A 19,981-nucleotide genomic window follows, 5' to 3' on the forward strand; every position below is an offset into this window, starting at 1 on the left:
ATTGAAACAAACAACTGTGATTTTACTAACGATTGGTTTGCTTCTGACTCTAATTATATTATTAAATATATGGGCTGCTAGACGTTGGATAAAACGAACACTAACAATTGATCAACAAAAGGCTATTATACAAGAATTGTTACATAATGAATGTAGATTATTATTGGCCTGTAGAAAACGGGCTAGTATAAATAAGAACAGATTACTACCACTAATTTTACAAGAAGACCAACGTTTACAGAAAGCTAGTAGAGCTTTAGGTTTAGATAATGAGCAACAACAAATTGAAACAAATTAGAACTCCATATAAAATGATCAGATTAATAGACTTCAGTCCACTGATACGTTGAGTGATGTCAGGAGAAATCCACTGTTATCAGTAATGTCTGGAAAAAGATATAGTGTGAAGAAATCACCTTTAGAAAAGCATTTTAATAATTTCGCGTTCTTTCTTTGTGCTGCCACTCAATAGTTGTTTGTTTAAGTTATTATGCCAGTTACCTAATCTCATTCAAATTGTAGATTTATAATGATAACGTTTTTGATAATTGTCTAATAGTATCACAGGTACAATTAGATTTCAGATAATTAAACTTTGTTGAATTCAATCCATAAGTAAGATTATAAATGATATTTTCAAAGATCCAGTAATTTTTTAACTCTACAGTTCCTGATCATTGAAACTGAACATAAAGTACATGAAATTTTCGGAAATTAAATAAAAATCTACTCTCAATTCTTATGACAATTGAATATTTATTCACCCACGAAAACCAATAATTAAAGTAAAAATAGTTGAACATTTTTAATAGATCTCTTACTTTCGAATGTTTATTTAATATTCATTATTTCGATATTGTTATTGTTCAATATTAATTTGACATTGACCAAATACTCAAATAAATTCGAAATAAAGTTTAGAATATAAAAAAGTAGTTTTCGAAATTCAGTAATAAATCTTTAATTATATTCAATTTTTATGAACATACTTATTAGACCATTGTAAGTTCTGAAATCTATCACTATATAAAAAGGAATAATCATTCGTTAACAAATTCTTTGGTGTGTTAAAGAATAGACAAAAGATAATCTTTTATTCCAATGAAAGGTATCACGTAAAATTGATTGAACTTTAAAATTATGAATCAAATAAATACAGATTGGAGTGATTGAATTTATTATGATGAATGAAATATTTTCTATAATAATAAATAGTATTATCATAACTTAATTCAAAAAACTGATATGATTTTATTAAAGCAAAGAATTTAAAAAATTCCCGTATTGTAAATTTAAAACACTATATATAAGCGAACATTATTCATCAGACTTTACTCTAATATACGGTGATATTTATATGCATTGACTCATGATCTCAACTATTGAAATGACTACAATCTCCACAAAACCCTTCTGATACTAATTGACATATGCTCATTAGTGATTGACTTCAAGATGTATATCCTGGAGTTCTAGTGAGAAGCAGTGATCAGTGGGGTACAACCGGGCCAGTTGCGGAAACCACCAAGGAAATTTGTTACTCTACCTTTCAATCTGAATTTTCAAATCGTAATCAGACGATTGTTAAAGAACTGTAAAAACATGATGCGTACAGTAAGTTAACTCATTTTCATACAAAATTGAATTCCTAATACACCACATAAAATACAATACCATTTACAGACCAAAAGGTTCTGTACTTTATACAAAGTAATTTCTCTTTGTGTGCTTTCCAAATCAAATACTCAACGACAAAAAATGCAGAGGGAACTGTAATTATACCAAGAGTAAGTGAATAATGTAAACCCATAGAAAACTTCTCAAGAATAGTTGCCATGTGAATTTTTGTCATTTGACAAAGTGACAGAAACCTAATCCATCATGCAAACAGAGTAAGAAAGTGTTTAAGTAACTTGTTTGTTAGACAACACATGCTGTTTACGGGGATATATAGAAAATAGTTAAAATAATGACATATATAAAGATTTCAAAATATGCGACCAACCGAATTGTACGAACTCATTTACTTTTTAAGCTTACACATAGTGTAATGTTTGTAGTGCTAAGGCTCAGCCTGGAAAACATTTATTTAGAGGAATAAGAGATTTTCCAAACCAACTCAATTATACCACAAATCTTTGCTTTTTGGAGTCCCCGGATGCCCTGGTATGGCCGAGAGTGGGGCGGACCCGAAATGCTCTCACACGGCCATGCGTATACAGCTTCTGCCAGGGAAGTCCTCGTGGTGGGGGTGTTGTTTACGAAAATGAGTGGACGGAAAGCGAATGTCCGGCGCTTTAACCTGAATCCCAAACCAATGGTGTACATGGGTTCCAGTATCCTGAAGGAACAAATGGCGCATGAACCAATCGTTGGTCACCGGCTACCATGGGACTGCATCTCCTTACGATGCTCCATTGCCTTGTGGGCCAGATTTTTAGGTCAAACGCTCGGGGTGTGGACTCCTAAGAAAACCATCTGCTTCGGTTTGGGTACCCGGACAGTATCACAGCCCACAGACAATTATGATGAACTGTCTATATTTATGGAAAATACTCTTCTTGCTGCGATTAACAATCAAATGATTCACATTATTATTATTATTATTATTATTATTATTATTTACTACGTCATTTGTTCACTTTCTTTTATTCCCACTCTGTGTATCCTTATTTTTCGACTTATACAGCAGCTCACCTATGGTGGAAATTCGGCTCTATCTAACGTTCTCGAGTCACTGCTTGATTGAAAATTGTATGCTACCACCAAATTCGAGTACTGAAGCAGTTTTTCTGAAACCACGTGCACCATTCAAACTGACTGCCTCCAACGTTCGCACACTTATGCAGGTCGGACAACAAATAGGGCTGGCTATGTCTTTAGAAAGTCTTAATATCGACGTGCGTTGTCTATCCGAGACCCGTATTCAAGACTCTGGTGAAGTACTACAAATTCGCTCTCCATCTGTCGCTTCGAAAAGCTTGTTTTACAAGCGCTTATCCGGGGACCCTGTGGCATCTTCATCTGGTCTTGCTGGGGTTGGTGTCGCACTAAGCGCTAGAGTTGGGGCAGCACTAATCGATTGGATCCCCATTAACAGTCGGTTATGTGCTGTTAGATCAGAAAGTTCCATCAAAGTGAGAAGAAATGGACGTGAGAAACAATGTCTTTCCGTCATCGCCTATGCTCTGACAGATTGCAGCCCGTATGCAATCAAGGATGAATTCTACCACCATTTAATTGTTCTTCTCCAGAAAGTGCGTTCGACAGATATTGTAGTACTAGCCGGAGACTTGAATGCTCAGGTCGGGCGTCTAGGCACAGAAGAGAGTCGTTTAGGTGGCTGATGGGGACTCGCTGGTCGCAGGACAGATAACGGGGACCGTCTACTGCAACTGTGCACAGACCACAACCTGTTTCTGGCCAGCACTAACTTCCGGCACAGTCATCGCCGATGTGCCACCTGGCGTCCTCCCTCTGCATCTGAAGCCTGGACTCAGATTGATCACATCGCGATCAGCTACCGCTGGCGTGGTTGTGTACAAGACTGCCGCTCCTTTTGGAGTACCTATCTGGACTCTGACCATGCCTTGGTCTGCGCCAATCTTACCTTACTTTTCAGTGGCCAACGAAGTGACCGCCACCAACGGATTGATGTTAGCAAGCTGTTTGCAACTTCTGTTGCAAGTAAGTATCGAACCGAGCTAGTTTCTAGGCTAGCCACCATTCCACCGAAAGGTATAGACGAGCATTAGTTGCAATTGCATGACACCATGAAAATGGCGAGTAAAGTCACTTGCGGCTTCGCGAAACGTCCCGCTTATAAGCATTGGGTTTCTTCAGGTTCCTTACAACTCATTGAAGCCCGTCGGTCTACTCCGGGTGACAGTGAGTTTGACCACAAACAAAGGATGTCAATTAGTGAAATCGGGCAAAGCTTGGTGGTCGGAGCGTGCTAATGAGCTGGAATAAGCAGCTGCATCTGGTAATTACCGGAAGCTCTTCCAACTCATCCGAGCCACTGGCAGCAAGAAGTCTGGTGTGAGTGAAACAATCTGTGAGGATGATGGGATGCCAATCACCAACATCCATCGACGTCTTGGACGATGGGCAGAATTTTCGAGTAGCAGTTCGACTGGTCTGCTGCTCCGGCAACATGGATCAGACTGTCCTGCCCTCCATGGCCGGTGGCGACTGATCCACCAAATGAGGCGGAATTCCGCAAGGAACTCCAACTCTCGAAGCGTCACAAATCACCTGGCCCCGATGACTTACCTCCGGCTCTTTTTAAAGATGGTGGTGACTTTTTGACTAAGTAACTGACGACGTTGTTTACAAAGGTTTGGGAACTAGAGAGTGTACCAACGTCATGGAATGAATCGATAGTTGTCCCTATCTTTAAAAACGGTTCACGTCGTTCCTGTAACAACTATCGGGGAACAAGTCTACTTCCGATTGCGTCCAAACTATTGGCTCCTATCGTACTTCGTAGGTTGTTCAAAACCCGAGAAAGATTGACTCAAGAGGAGCAGGCTGGTTTTCGTTCCGGTCGAGGATGTATTGATCATATCTTCACTCTCCGCCAAATGTTAGAACACCGTCATACTTATCAAACGCCAACAATCGTAGTGTTTCTTGACATCAGGGCTGCCTTCGATTCGTTTGATGGGACTGTTCTCTGAGATTGTCTATTGAAGAAGGATGTGCCTGAGAAGTTTATTAACATCCTAAAACCACTATATACAAACACCTCAGGCAGAGTGAGGGCATACAACCATCTCTCTCCATTGTTCCATTCGAGCAGTGGGGTTAGACAAGGTTGCCCAATCTCACCATTCCTCTTCAACTTTGCCATCGATGACATTCTGGAAACAGCTCTGATGGATGTAAGTAATACCGGTGTGGATCTGTTGTCTAGAGAAAGACTTCTCGGCCTTCAATATGCGGATGATATTGTCTTACTGTGCGATAATGCCCAAGCCATGCAATCCGCACTTAATCAGTTGGCAATCAGTGTCCATAGGTATGGTATGTGCTTTGCACCTTCGAAGTGCAAAGTACTTCTACAAGACTGGCAGGATTCTAATCCTGTACTCACCCTGGATGGTGAGCAGATAGAAGTAGTCGAGAAGTTCGTGTATCTGGGTAGCTGCATAAGTGCTGGTGGTGGCGTGAGTGATGAGGTCATTGCATGTATAGTGAAAGCCAGAGTGGCTTATGCCAATCTGGGCCACCTTTGGCGCCTTCGTGATGTTAGTCTGGCTGTAAAAGTTCGGATCTACAACGCGTCGGTGAGAGCAGTTTCGCCCTATGCTTGTGAAACCTGGCCTCTCCGAGTTGAGGACGTTAGACGACTCTCTGTGTTCGATCATCGTTGTCTCCGAAGGATTGCTGACATCCAGTGTCAACACCATGTTAGTAATGCAGATGTTCAGCATCGTGTGTTCGGGCACAGAGATGATAATCCAATTGGTATCACCATCTTGAAACACTGACTTTGGTGGCTTGGACATGTTCTACGAATGTCGTCCCAGAGAATTTCACGTCGTGCATTATTTGCCGACTCTGGGACTGGTTGTAAGAAGCGGAGAGGTGGTCAGTGTATGATATGTTGTCGTGGTATGAAAGAAAGCTGCAAAGGGTTGACTTCTGTTGGTCCTTCACGACTATCTTGCTGGGGTCCTAGAGTTGATACAGCAATGGCTAGCGATGTTATCAGATATGGCTCAGAATAGAAGCCAGTGGCGATCGTGCTGTAACCTTCTTGTACTGTCTTCATAAAAATGGTTGTTTCTCCCGTAACTGAAAGATTTCTTCTGATTGTACCTTTACGTTTCCCTCATTATTACTATTGTTATTATTATTATTATTATTATTATTACTACACTACCTTACAGTAATCTGTTCGTTATTGTTGTTGTTTTAACTCTCCTTACCTTCTTTTTCTTCTCCGAATTCTCATTGTTTTGTGTGGCGCATATATATTTGGTGTCCTCTTGTACCAATATTTATGTGTTCAAATAAATAAATTACTTTTTGGAAACCATCCTTATATATGGTCAACCTTATTATTGTGGTGAAATCTAGAAAAAGTAATTTGAATAATATGAAGTATTTTCAAATTCAGCATAATTTCGTAGAAGCAGGAATCTAACTGGTGTTTTGGAAATACTTTTTTCCTGTTTATTTGATGTTAATCTCTGGAGAACTCTAACATTTTTCGGTGAAGTGTTTCGTCCGATATATCAATCAGATTTTTCTTTATGACTAAGCCCATGTCACAGACGATCCACCATCTTCCAAATTTCTGGAACCTCATGATAATTTGTACAGAATTCACATTACACGTAACATTTTGAATCTAGTACCCCCTCCCATCATATTATCTGAGCATGCTTTCTCGAGAATGTGTCAACCAGTATGTTTCAACTGTTTCTGCAAGTAATGTACACCAAGAATGTTAAACAGTAAGAAGCCTGTTTAGTCCATTAGTACCATTTTCAGATTCTGTTTGTACTAGAACGCTATTAAGTGGGAAAATTCCACTTTCATTCGTTATCTGGAAAATAACCTATTGACAAAAAAGCGAAAATAGACCGGAGAATCTACGTCTCACGCTGAACTCTTTTTGTAGAATTATTCTAATTTTGTTGCAGCCACTCACAACACTGTGAATAGACACGATTTAAATTTAATATGCACATCTACGTCATGTTTTTCACTTGTTTCTATAATGGTGCTATTGGTCCCACAAGCGGATTCATGATTTGATTTAAAGAGTCTTGAAAAAAGTGATTAATAAAAGCAATTCGGATTTGCAAGACTTGAAGAAAATAATTTCCTTTATACTGATTATAAATGGTTAATTCAATACAAATCTATAATTTAATTCATACAATACTTCTAAACTCTCTTGATATATGGACACCAGTTGGTCGATAAGATTTGTCCATAACGGAAACAGAGGTAGTGATTATTTAAATTACGAAATTCGACGAGATAGTTTACGCATTAATTATTTAACGTTTACGGAGTCTGCATAAGTTAAAAGATTGACTTAGTGAAAATTACAGATTGATGGAAGTACAGATTTAAAGTGATTGATATGAATTGTAGCTAAACCTAGAAGGCATAGAAAAATCAAGTAATGACGAAAACAATAGTATGGCATTTTATTTAAGCTTTTTTGAAATAACTTTTCGTATGGATGTTGACTTTTAGTTAGAAGAATATTTGGATACTAAACAAAATTAACTGATAAGCAAAGATGGATAGTGACTAGCAGTGGAATCCAGGATGCGTGCTTCATCCTATTTGGGACTCGTCAACCGGATATACCTGCATCCCAAAGTTGATGTTCACTCCGGAACTCGAACCCAGTACCGTTCGCTGCAAACGCCATCGCGTCATCCACTTAGCTACTGAGTCCTGATAGCCACCTGCTTGTGCAATGGGGTGAAGTTTAAATCCACTTGGCGTTATTTGCTTGTATCTTCCCACTGTTGTTTAGGACTGCGATTGATCAGTCTCTTGGTGGAATATGTACATCCTATCATTGGTGTGGTTGTAGAACCGGATGTCATCTATTGCAACCCCATCATTCGGTATCTTGGACATTTTGATGATCTTGGAGCACTTTTTTCCTTGTGACGAGGAGAAAACAGCACCTCTCCTTAGGCTAGTCTTTTGCGCCAAGCATGCGTCCGATGGGTTTCACTCATTCCAAACACTGCTATTTTGTATCTTCACATATCCGCTTATATTGAAATGGGTCTCCCGGCTCCTTGTAATCTCCGGACATTCTGTTTACTTATATTAATTGTTGGTCTGATGCTCGGAAGGGTCATCGGCCTTGTGATTTTCGAAGAATCTCAGCTTTTACAATGAGGCTTAATAACTCTTCTAAATGAAGACCCTTCAATTCTCAGGGCAGGATTTAGGTGGTTAAAATGGATTTTGTTCCGGCCGGCGTTTCTTTTTTAAGGCAAAAGTGATAATCTTGTAAACCATCATACCCTCAATTCTTTCAGTTATACAAAACTAACATACTGGTGTGAAATATTTACCAAAGACTAGTATCCTCTATTAACTGATGGATGACAAATTTAGAACTTCATTCGACTAAGTTAAGGCAGACAGGGACAAAAAGTCTGATCGTATAATTCCTTCGACTGAGTCTACTGAATTAATAGCTTCACTAGTTGTAAGTTTATTCTACAAAGTTTAAGAACGAATAAGTTATCGTAACTTACTTCCTTTTGATATTTAGTTCAGTAGACAAGAAACATATAGAAGATTTGTAATTTTGTCATATCCAGGCAGCACTGTTAGTTTCAAGAAGAATGCCTCGCAACAACTCAAACATTTTATGTCACTTAGCAAAAAACCGACAAAAATAAACGAAGAAAATGTATCCGTTTATAGACGACAGTGTATCATTAAAATAGAATGGATGAAGAAGTGGCTTACATTAATTCACGAAATGTCAGAAATATAATTTTTCTACTCATTGGGGTATAACAAAAATATATTTATTATTAACTCTCCACCCAGTGTTCAATTTATCTGAAACAATCAAATCCAACCTTGTAATTGATACCCAAAATATATTTGTGGTTGAAATACCAAGACTACTTAAAACCTCTTATGAGTAGATAAATAATATATTTGTAATATTTCAATGAGTAGAAAATTAGATTTTCTGACGTTTCGTGACTTAGTGTAAGTCACTTCTTCAGAGAACAAATAACCAAATTAAAATTAGTCCAAGTTTCTTGGATTGTACGCACCACTTACGTCACTACATTTTATGAAATAAACTGCATACTAAAAAAATTCAGCTGGATTTTTATCAATTGTATCCTGGACGCGAAAATATGCATCCATGATGTAAAGTACGATGATTGATGAACTACCAGTTCTAACAAAAATTATGTCATGCTTCACTACAGAACATTTGTTCCAGAAGACATTTATATTTCATCAATACTTGTATTAATGGTTATTTCAACAATTACAAACTGGTTTTTCAAGAAAGCATGCATAATAAATTACATGGATATACAGACCAAACAAAGACTTTTTCAAAACCAACACTTGATGGAATACATACACAAAGGATTTACTTATAATAATAATATTATACTAGAAATAATAGTTACGGAATTCATGCCAATTTACAGACATGATAAGCTAGATATAGATAGTAATATTAAATGTCGAGAACAGATATGTGCTATTAGATTGTCTTAAGTTTTCTGGTTCAAAAATTGTTTAGGTAGTACATTTTTCACATTTATTATAGCAATGTAAGGCATCAGCTGAGATCTTTCACTACGTTTTAAGTTGACATCGTGTTGATGTATGAATGATGTATTTAAAGTCATTTCCTGCACCATAAAGAATTGATTATAACCATCTATAACCAGAGAAAATAAAACGGAACTAGAGAGGACGTAACAAAAAAGTCAATAATTACTGCGATAGGTTAGTTAGGTCTACCATAATACATATGTCAGGTTATTTTATGATCTATCATTCGTGTTAGATACTATTCAAATTAGTTAAAGTTATCGGAGACGGTGTAAATGTAAAGTGACATCAGATCAGTAGTGGAATATGATACACTCATAGATACATGAACACTTAATGTATTTTCAGAGAAGTATACATCGATGCAGAGAACAAAGGATGTGAGTGATTTTATCTCACGGAGAGACTGTGATAGATTATTTCAGAGTCTGGAAAATTTACTGGTAAAGTAATTCACATGGAGAAACTATTTAGAATGTTTTTGTTTCACTAATGACAATGAGTTACGGATGCTGTAGCTAGGAGTTTCTGAATATTGAATTACTTCATATGGGGGTTTTAGGGAGTTTACTAAGTATTTTGAAGAAAGATATTACATTTAGTTTGAGTTTCTTCTTTCATAAAAGGGTCCGGTCCAAGTTTATTACTAATGGAATCGTCTCTGTACGGACTCCAACCTTAATTTATCCCTTATGAGCACATTGCGAAGAACAAACGCGCAGTATTCTAAGAGTGGTCGAACATACACTTTATACATCAAAATACGCAACACATTGTTTTAGAGGTTTCGAATTATGCAACTCGTAAGACGTTGGGAACTCCGCCTGTAGCTCTTCTAGAGTTACTGCCGGTCCCAAGCTCGGGTAAAGGAGGAGGGTTGGGCATGAGGTTAGCGTCCCCATCCCGTAGAAAACTAACTCTCTAAAAAAACGCTTATCAGAAAAATAATTCAGACCATTTTAACTCTGCCCTGGGAGTTAGAAGGTCCTCATTTAGAAGAATTATGACGCTTCATGGTGAAAGCCGAGTTCCTTCGGAAGCCACGACGCCGATGCCCCTTCTAACAACCCGAGCAAAAGTTTTCGTAGGTACATGGAACGTTCGAACAATGTGGGAGACCGGGAAGATCAGTCAAATAGCGACGGAAATGAGGAGATACAACTTGGCAGTACTGGGAATTACCGAAACCCATTGGACACTAGCTGGACAACAAAGGCTAAATACGGGAGAGATGCTGCTATACTCCGGTCACGAAGAGGAAAATGCTCCACACACTCAGGGATTTGCTCTAATGCTGTGCAAAGTAGCACGAAATGCACTTGTAGGATGGGAATCTCACGGATCCAGAATCATCAAAGCATCATTCAAAACAAAGGAGGAGGGGATCACAATCAATATTATCCAATGTTATGCACCCACCAATGATAGCAACGACGACATTAAAGATCAGTTCTACAAGCGTCTGCAGTCAATCATAGAGAAATGCCCAAGAAATGACCTCACCATTCTAATGAGAGATCTAAATGCCAAAGTCGGAATAGACAACACCGGATATGAAGATATTATGGGACGACATGGACTGGGTGAAAGAAACGAAAATGGAGAAAGATTTGCAAATCTATGTGCATTCAACAAATTGGTCATAGGAGGCACAATATTTCCACACAAGCGTATACACAAGGCTACATGGATCTCACCGGACCACACTACAGAGAACCAGATAGATCATATTTGCATCAACAAAAAATTCCGAAGGACAATGGAAGATGTGAGAACCAGGAGAGGTGCTGACATAGCTTCAGATCATCACCTAGTTGTAGCCAATTTAAAACTGAAGCTAAAAAAGAACTGGACAAACAGCACTACAAAGGTTCAATACAGCCTTCCTTCGAGATACTGACAAACTCAGTGAATTCAAGATAGCTCTCAACAACAGGTTCCAAGCCTTACAAGATCTACTGAAAGAAGAAGAAACTACTATGGAGGACAACTGGAAAGGCATCAAAGAAGCATTAACTTCAACGTGTCAAGAGGTTCTGGGCCTAAAGAAACACCATCATAAGGAGTGGATCTCTATAGAAACTCTGGACAAGATCAAAGAAAGGAAGAACAAGAAGGCAGCAATTAACAGCAGCCGAACACGAGCAGAGAAAGTCCAAGAACAAGCTGAATACATAGAAGCAAACAAACAAGTGAAGAGGAGCATTAGAGCCGACAAGAAGAAGTACGTGGAAGAACTAGTAACGAAAGCGGAAAAAGCTGCGAGAGAAGGAAATATGAAACAGCTTTACGATACAACGAAGAAACTAGCAGGGAAATACAGTAAACCAGAGAGGCCGGTCAAAGACAAAGAAGGCAAGCCAATCACTGAAATTCAACAACAGCGAAACAGATGGGTAGAATACTTCGAGGAACTCCTGAATAGGCTGGCTCCAATGAATCCACCGAACATCGAAGCAGCACACACAGATCTTCCTATAGATGTCAACCCACCAACGACGGAAGAAATCAGAATGGCCGTCAGACAAATCAAGAACGGGAAAGCAGAGGGGCCCGACAACATACCAGCTGAAGCACTGAAGTCAGGCATCGAAGTAACCACAAACATGTTTTACCTACTATTCAAAAAGATTTGGGAGGAGGAACAAGTGCCGATGGACTGGAAAGAAAGGCACCTCGTCAAGATTCCAAAGAAAGGAGATCTGAGCAAATGTGAAAACTACAGAGGCATTACACTGCTGTCAATACCAGGGAAGGTCTTCAACAGAGTGTCGCTGAATCGGATGAAAGATGCAGTAGACGCATAGCTTCGAGATCAACAAGCTGGATTCCGTAAGGATCGATCGTGCACAGACCAAATTGCAACACTACGGATCATCGTCGAACAATCAGTTGAGTGGAACTCGTCACTATACATCAAATTCATTGATTATGAAAAGGCATTCGACAGTGTGGATAGGAGGTCGTTATGGAAACTTCTTCGACACTGCGGAGTTCCTGAGAAGATTGTCAATATTATCCGGAACTCATACGACGGACTACAGTGCAAAGTCGTGCATGGAGGACAGCTGACAGATGCATTCCAAGTAAGGACCGGAGTCAGACAAGGCTGTTTACTCTCTCCCTTCCTCTTTCTTCTGGTGGTCCACTGGATTATGAAGACCTCGACATCTGAAGGAAAACACGGAATACAATGGACAGCTCAGAATCAATTAGACGATTTGGACTTCGCAGATGACCTAACCCTCCTATCACGTACACACGAACAGATGCAGATAAAGACAGCCAGTGTAGCAGCAGTCTCTGCATCAGTAGGCCTCAACATACACAAGGGAAAAACCAAGGTCCTCAAATTCAAAACGGAGAACAGCAATCCAATCACTCTTGATGGCGAAACTCTGGAAGATGTAGAGTCCTTCACATACTTGGGAAGCATCATCGATGAACAAGGAGGATCAGATGCAGACGTAAAGGCGAGGATTGGCAAAGCAAGAGTCGCATTCCTACAATTGAAGAACATATGGAACTCAAAACAACTTTTAACCAATATCAAAGTGAGAATCTTCAATGTGAACGTCAAGGCAGTTCTACTGTATGGAGCTGAAACTTGGAGAACTACAACAACCACCATCAAGAAGGTACAAGTATTTATAAATGATTGTCTACAGAATATACTCAACATCCATTGGCCGGATACCATCAGCAATAGCCTTTCGTGGGAGAGAACAAATCAGCTTCCGGCTGAAGAAGAAATTAGGAAAAGACGATGGAAATGGATAGTACATACATTATGCAAATCTTCAAACTGCATCACGAGACAAGCCCTAACTTGGAATCCTGAAGGGATGAAGAAAAGAGGAAGGCCTAATAACACATTACGTCGGATAATAGAAGCAGATATGAAAAGGATGAATAATAACTGGAAGGAGCTGGAAAGGATTGCCCAGGACAGGGTTGGATGGAGAATGCTGGTGAGCGGCCTATGCTCCCTCACGAGGAGTAACAGGCGTAAGTAAGTAAGTAAGTAAGACGTTGGGACTTGGAGGTCTATTCCAAGACATGTTCTGTGAAGGATAAATCTTAAGAGTACGTAAGTTTACTATTGTTTGTAACTTAGATAACACCTTACCATTTATGGTAAGATCTAAGTTTATTGATTAATTACTGAAGCACATCTGTCCACGTTTAACCGTGTTATGATCCAGCTGCCATTTTGAGCACCATTTCGCTACCTTGTTAAGCTCCATACTGATGAAATTTTACATATTGTTCAGCTCATGAGGAGAAAATGAATACACTACTTTAAGATCATGGGCAAATTTCTGACAAAAATATGCATCTGTTTAATTAATGGATTTAAATTGACAAGCAAATGTAATGAAACATTTTCTAGTAGAGAACAGTGAGTATTAGTTATTTTGTAGATATTAAGCTAGTTGCATTGAAACAAGAATTTTATCAATCAGTAGAATGGTCTATCCATTAATTTACTTTCTATCCATACCGTGATCATTTTTAATTAATAATTAATAAAAGACTAATAATTTATTCCATTCTGATTTTAGACATACACTACATTATTTTCATAAATAATTAAATTTTTGTGTGTTCAATGACCTGATAAATTTAAAACCCGTAATTAAAAAAAAATTACATAAAATATTATTAGTCAATGTATTGTTGATTCTTGTAAAGTTGTCATGTTGTGGAAAATGAATTTTTATTATGAATTAACACTAAAAATTAGATATCTCCTTCATTCTTGTTTAGAACTACCTAGTAATGTGTACTCACAACTATACACCTAATTGAACGCAAGAAGTACAAAGTACTATAAAGCTACTGAATTAGAATCTGCTGGTACATTTTTTTTTTATTTTAATCGATTTATAGTATTTTGTTTGTTCGTCACTATCAATTTGTTTGTCCTGATTGGTCATATCTATCCATCAAAAAATTAAGAAATTGATCAACATGAGTACATCTGAGAAATCTTGTCCTGTGGCAAAACAGCTGTTTTGTACCCTTATCTCTTCGTTGACTTTCCAGCTGACTTTGTTTAAGATCAAACTTACTTTCATGTTAATCTTTATTTATTTCCGCCTCCTCATTCTTGAATATAGTGAAACATTTGTAAGATTTCCATACAATATATAACTACTCCCGGTGTTGAAAATGAGATTCACCACATCTATCACCGTGCTTCTATGGGAAAAAAGGAAAGCGCACTACAAATTGTATGATGGTTTCCAACTGGTGTAAATAAATTATAGTACATTTTATTATTTGCGCTTGAATGATCACTGAGTAGCGACCAGCGTCACGTTTCTTCGGTTCTTCTAGTGCTGATCAAGTTCTATCGATCAAGTTGCAGTATGATCACTAGTCTCAGTGACTTATTATCATGTACACCGAGCTGAGGCATTAGTTGATCAAAGGACTAGACAAGCCTCACATCGGTCACCACTTAGTGATCTATCATTCGAATATATCTCAGTACTACACTAGGTCAACCAAGGACCATACAGCTCGGTGGTAGCATCTCAGACTGTTGGGGCTGGGTGACATGCGATAAGATGCGCTAGGGAACACCAGTTCGCCCAACATTACTGATACATCATGCTAATTAGTCCCAAACAACACGAAACCTAGGTCCGGGTTTTCCTGTAGACTACGATTAATATCCACCTCAGTAATATTACCATGATAAGGCTAAAAAAATGATAAAATTGTATGACAACAGGCAATTTTAAACCATAAAATCTAATCAACACATTTGTCAACTCAGTATACGAAAGTACTTACATATACAGTAAAAGAGGTAATTTATTTTAAAATTTCATGACCTTAGATGTACGTCACTGAGCACTAGAGTATGCCAGCATTTAGGGGTTTTAAGATTCTGTCGAATGGTAAATATATCAACATTTTTCCATAAAACTTTTATGTAGATACTTTATAGTCATCGTAGAGAAAGATTAATACTTCTCATTACTAATTCCAAGATTAAATCTTCTTATTAGACTTAAAATACATGTTTTAACCTGTTTGGTTTACTTGTTCTGTGAAGCTTACTTACTTACTTACGCCTGTTACTCCCAATGGAGCATAGGCCGCTGACCAGCATTCTCCAGCCCACTCTGTCCTGGGCCTTCTTTTCTAATTCCATCCAATTCTTGTTCATTTTTCTCATGTCTATCTCCATTTCTCGGCGTAATGTGTTCTTTGGTCTTCCTCTTTTCCTTTCGCCTTGAAAATTCCATGTGAGGGCTTGTCTTGTGACGCGGTTTGGTGCTTTCTTCAATGTGTGTCCTATCCACTTCCATCACTTCATCCTAATTACTTCCTCCATTGGAATCTGGTTTGTTGTTTCCCACAGTTGGTTGTTGCTAATAGTGTCCGGCCAACGGATCTGAAGTATTTTGCATAGACAACTGTTAATAAACACCTGTATTTTGTGGATGATGGCTTTCGTAGTTCTCCAAGTTTTCGCCCCATACAGTAGAACTGTCTTGACATTTGTATTGAAAATCCTGACCTTGGTGCTGGTTGACAGTTGGTTTGAGTTCCAGATGTTCTTCAATTGTAGACATGCTGCTCTTGCTTTGCCGATCCGCGCCCTCACACCTGCATTAGATCCACCCTGTTCATCAATGATGCTGCCCAGATATGTAAAGGTTTTTGCATCTTCCAAATCTCCGTCAAATGTGATTGGATTGTTGCATGCTGTGTTATATTGGAGAATCTTGCTTTTCCCTTTGTGTAAATTGAGACCTACTGCTGCTGAGGCTGCTGCTACACTGGTCGTCTTCTCCTGCATTTGTTTTTGCGTTTGGGATAGAAAAACCAGATCATCTGCGAAGTCTAGATCGTCCAACTGCATCCTAGATGTCCATTGTATCCCGTGTTTCAATTCAAATGTTGACGTCTTCATGATCCAGTCGATCACCAGGTGAAAGAGAAAGGGTGAGAGTAAGCAACCTTGCCTGACACCGGTCCTTACTTCGAACGAGTTTGTCAACTGTCCTCCATACACGATTTTGCAGTTTAATCCATCATATGAATTCTGTATGATATTGACTATCTTCTGAGGCACGCCGTAGTATCGTCTGTGAAGCTGCTTCCGCGAAAATTAAGGAACTCATTGTTCTACAAATTAGAATTTTAAAATCATCCCTCTGTTATAAGCATGTTGTGTTCAACGCCTGAACTGAAATCTGATTCATAGTTATTCGAGACTGTAAAATCAATAAAATAATTGTCTACTTAAGTAATCGCATTTGATACGATCAGACTACTAATTATAAAAGAGATGAGTAAAGTCCTCAAACATATAATTTAAACATGGATTTAATAAAAACAAAAATATTAAGAGCACTACTGAATAAAAGTTAGGGTAATAAAACCACTTATCGCAAATTGTAGGTCAAATTTTTGTTTGAACAGTAAGTGCTTATAATATCTGTTTCCTTGTGATTAGGTTACTATAGAAACTGGCCACAGATTGTTTTCACAATCATAAAGTACGAATACTTGACAGTACCTCATTTAAAACATGGTTTATTGATTTAATCCGACAATTTACCTCTACACTTAAAATGGAATTTTATTTTTTTTAATCTATTGACTAATTATACATATATTAAATGTTAAGTTTTATGCTAAACTCTATTTTATGCACATTATACCGTAAACAGCCAATCATTGAATTGTATTTCAAATTTTTTTAGTTTTATTATTGATTGAGTGAACCTTGGCACAGTCTAACAGTTTGTTTTTTTGTTTATATTATCAAACCTTCCATTACTATCTCTGCAAAAATAAATGTTTGGAAGCATATATATATATATATATATATATATATATATATATATCGAAGGAGGGAGAGACTATGGTGACTACAATTTGACTAAAGTAAAGCAGAAAACATAAATACTATTCTTTGTCTACACAGTCACGACCACTGGATGATTTTTAATCGATAAATTACGATAAAACTTTCTGATATTTTATTTTTATAGCACAATTTTAAAAAAATGTTTTAGTCAGTTTTGCGGCAATCATAACATTTTGCTTTTTGTTGATTCATACTCCGTACAGCACACTTCATTCACTAGTAATGTACATTTTTGTTCACGTTACCCAAGTCTGTAGGATATTAGCCTAGAATTAGATGCTCAGGCTTTTGGTTTATGTTCAACATTTTTAAATTACAATGGCTAAGACCATGAGTCAGCCGAAGCTAGACCACCATGGAAAACCTGGAAGCACTGGACGGTTGTTTCGTCCTATTATAGGACTCCTCAGAAGTGCGCATCCACGACCTCTCCGCCTGTGAGATTCGAACTCAGGACCTACTGGTTTCTCGCGCGAGCACTTAACCACTAGACCACTGACCCGGCATCCAACGGTGCTAATGTCTAACTTCAACTAATCCACGAAATTGAGTGGTCTAGCTTCAACTGACTCATGATCTTAACCATTGAAATTACTATAATATCCACAAAACCCATCTGATATTTCTAAATTACGTAAGGAGTTATATATATATAAACCTGTACTAAATTATAATTCAGTCTCATTTTGGTTGCCCAGTTTAACTGATTGTTGTCTTTGAATATGAGATATTTATTTGTTGGTTTTTCATCGTAATACTTTTCTTATAAGGTTAACTAAGTTACAATTCCTACTAGCTACAAAAAGGTTTCTGGTAGAAGAACAATCGAGTTACACTAATCAATACAAAGCCCATATAACAATACCATATTTGTACTTGTTAACACTAGTCAGAAAAATGAATCTTTAACTCATCTTGGAAGACTATCTCAAATAGCTTAACTTTTCTTAACTCTTTGTTGTTGATACCAGCACATTTAATGTTTTTAGCTATGACTGGTCTTCTGTAGAACTCTCATACCCATATATTTAAACACAATCCAGTCTTTCTAACCGCCTAAATATTTATGAAAATGTATCTAATAGAAATGTTGCGAAACAAAATCTTTTGGAAAATTTACCTCCGAATGTGTTCTTGAAAATATATTGTTAACAGTGTTCTGAATAAGTATGAGAAAACTGACTGTTTTTTCACTGATTTTCATAGATTATGTTACATAAATTTATGTTGTCCAAATATTTTTATGACATGAGGATGAGTAATATAAGTCCTGAAAGTATTCGCTTGTTAACTACTAGGTGTAATTTTAAGGTCCTTTAAAGTAACGTGAATATAATGATCATACTAGCTAGATTTTTCACGAAAATCCGAAAACTGTAGAAAATTTACTCGGTTTCTGTGAACAGAACAATTTTACGATCCATCATGTCCCAAAATGCTTTCACAGAACCTTTAAATAATGAGAACACATGTATAATAACAGTTACGAAAGCTGTGCTTTGACCAACATGAAAAATATGAATCAATGGATTATAAATTAATAGTCTGAACATAATGAACTCGCTCTGAGACCTGAAGATTCTGAGTTCATTCCCTGGATAGGTCTTAGGTACTCAATGCTGAAAAACCCCCATATATGGAAGAAACGGTTTTTCAGTGCACCCTGGTATTCGATTGCACTGGTAACGAAAATCAAACAGAAATCTAACTTTCCGTTGTAAGAAAGAGGTTTATTTAAAGTATTTTAACACAAAAGATCCTACATTTTATTTCTCATTGTGAATGATATATAACACTATTGATTAATCAGTCAACAACTGAGATCTTTAAAATATCTCTTTACATAAATTAGACGCAATAATTAATGTTCAAAAAAATAACATACTAATTAGCAAGCATCAATCGTCGATCATTGATTGAATTATTTAATAAATTATGCAGTTAATGATTTACGCGTAGAAAATTTCATCACAAGAATATACGTTCTGTATTTTAATACTCCTTATAATATAAATCCTTCATATTTATACATTTATAACAACACCTTTTTCTAACCAGCAATCTATCTTAGTCTATAGAGTAGATAAGAGTTAACCAGAACAGTAGAGTGGCCTGGGTTTTTTGTATTTGTTAGAACCTGTATTATCAGTCCGACTGAATATTAATTGTTTTTCTGACATTTTACATCTAGTTGATGCAGTGGCGTAGTCAACGATATTAGAACTGTACTGATCACCTATTCTATAACTATGTAGCTATTCTAATAAATTTTCTTTCTTTTCACTTTGTTTATAAACAAGACTTTTGCACTCACGTAATTTTATGAAAGCTCACAACATATCCTAATGCTGAGTATTATAAGATACAAACGGAAAAATCATAGTGGTTGGGATATTTCCTTTTTTTATTTTTTTGAAAAAATAGAAGAGGAAGACATTAAGACACATACATTAAACGTATTATATGATACGGAAATATTTGAAAACTTTTACAGTTGATGATGAGTGGTGGTCAACACTGTTAGAATATATTCTATTCTATTTTTAAGTTGCTTACGAATAATGTATATGTTAAAGTGAGATTTTTAGCAATATTAAATATAGTTTGTGCTGAGAAATCTAACCTGTAACTAAAAGTATATCACTGAATGAAGCAGTTATATTCGGTCGAGTACTAGCATCTGAGGAGATTATACATAACTTTGAAAACCAGAACTAAAAACATTGTAAAGCTGTCATAAATTAAAACCATCTCTACTCGTATGTTAGTTAT

The sequence above is a fragment of the Schistosoma haematobium genome, chromosome 1 (genome assembly GCF_000699445.3).
Source record: "Schistosoma haematobium chromosome 1, whole genome shotgun sequence".
Taxonomy (NCBI): Eukaryota; Metazoa; Platyhelminthes; class Trematoda; order Strigeidida; family Schistosomatidae; genus Schistosoma; species Schistosoma haematobium.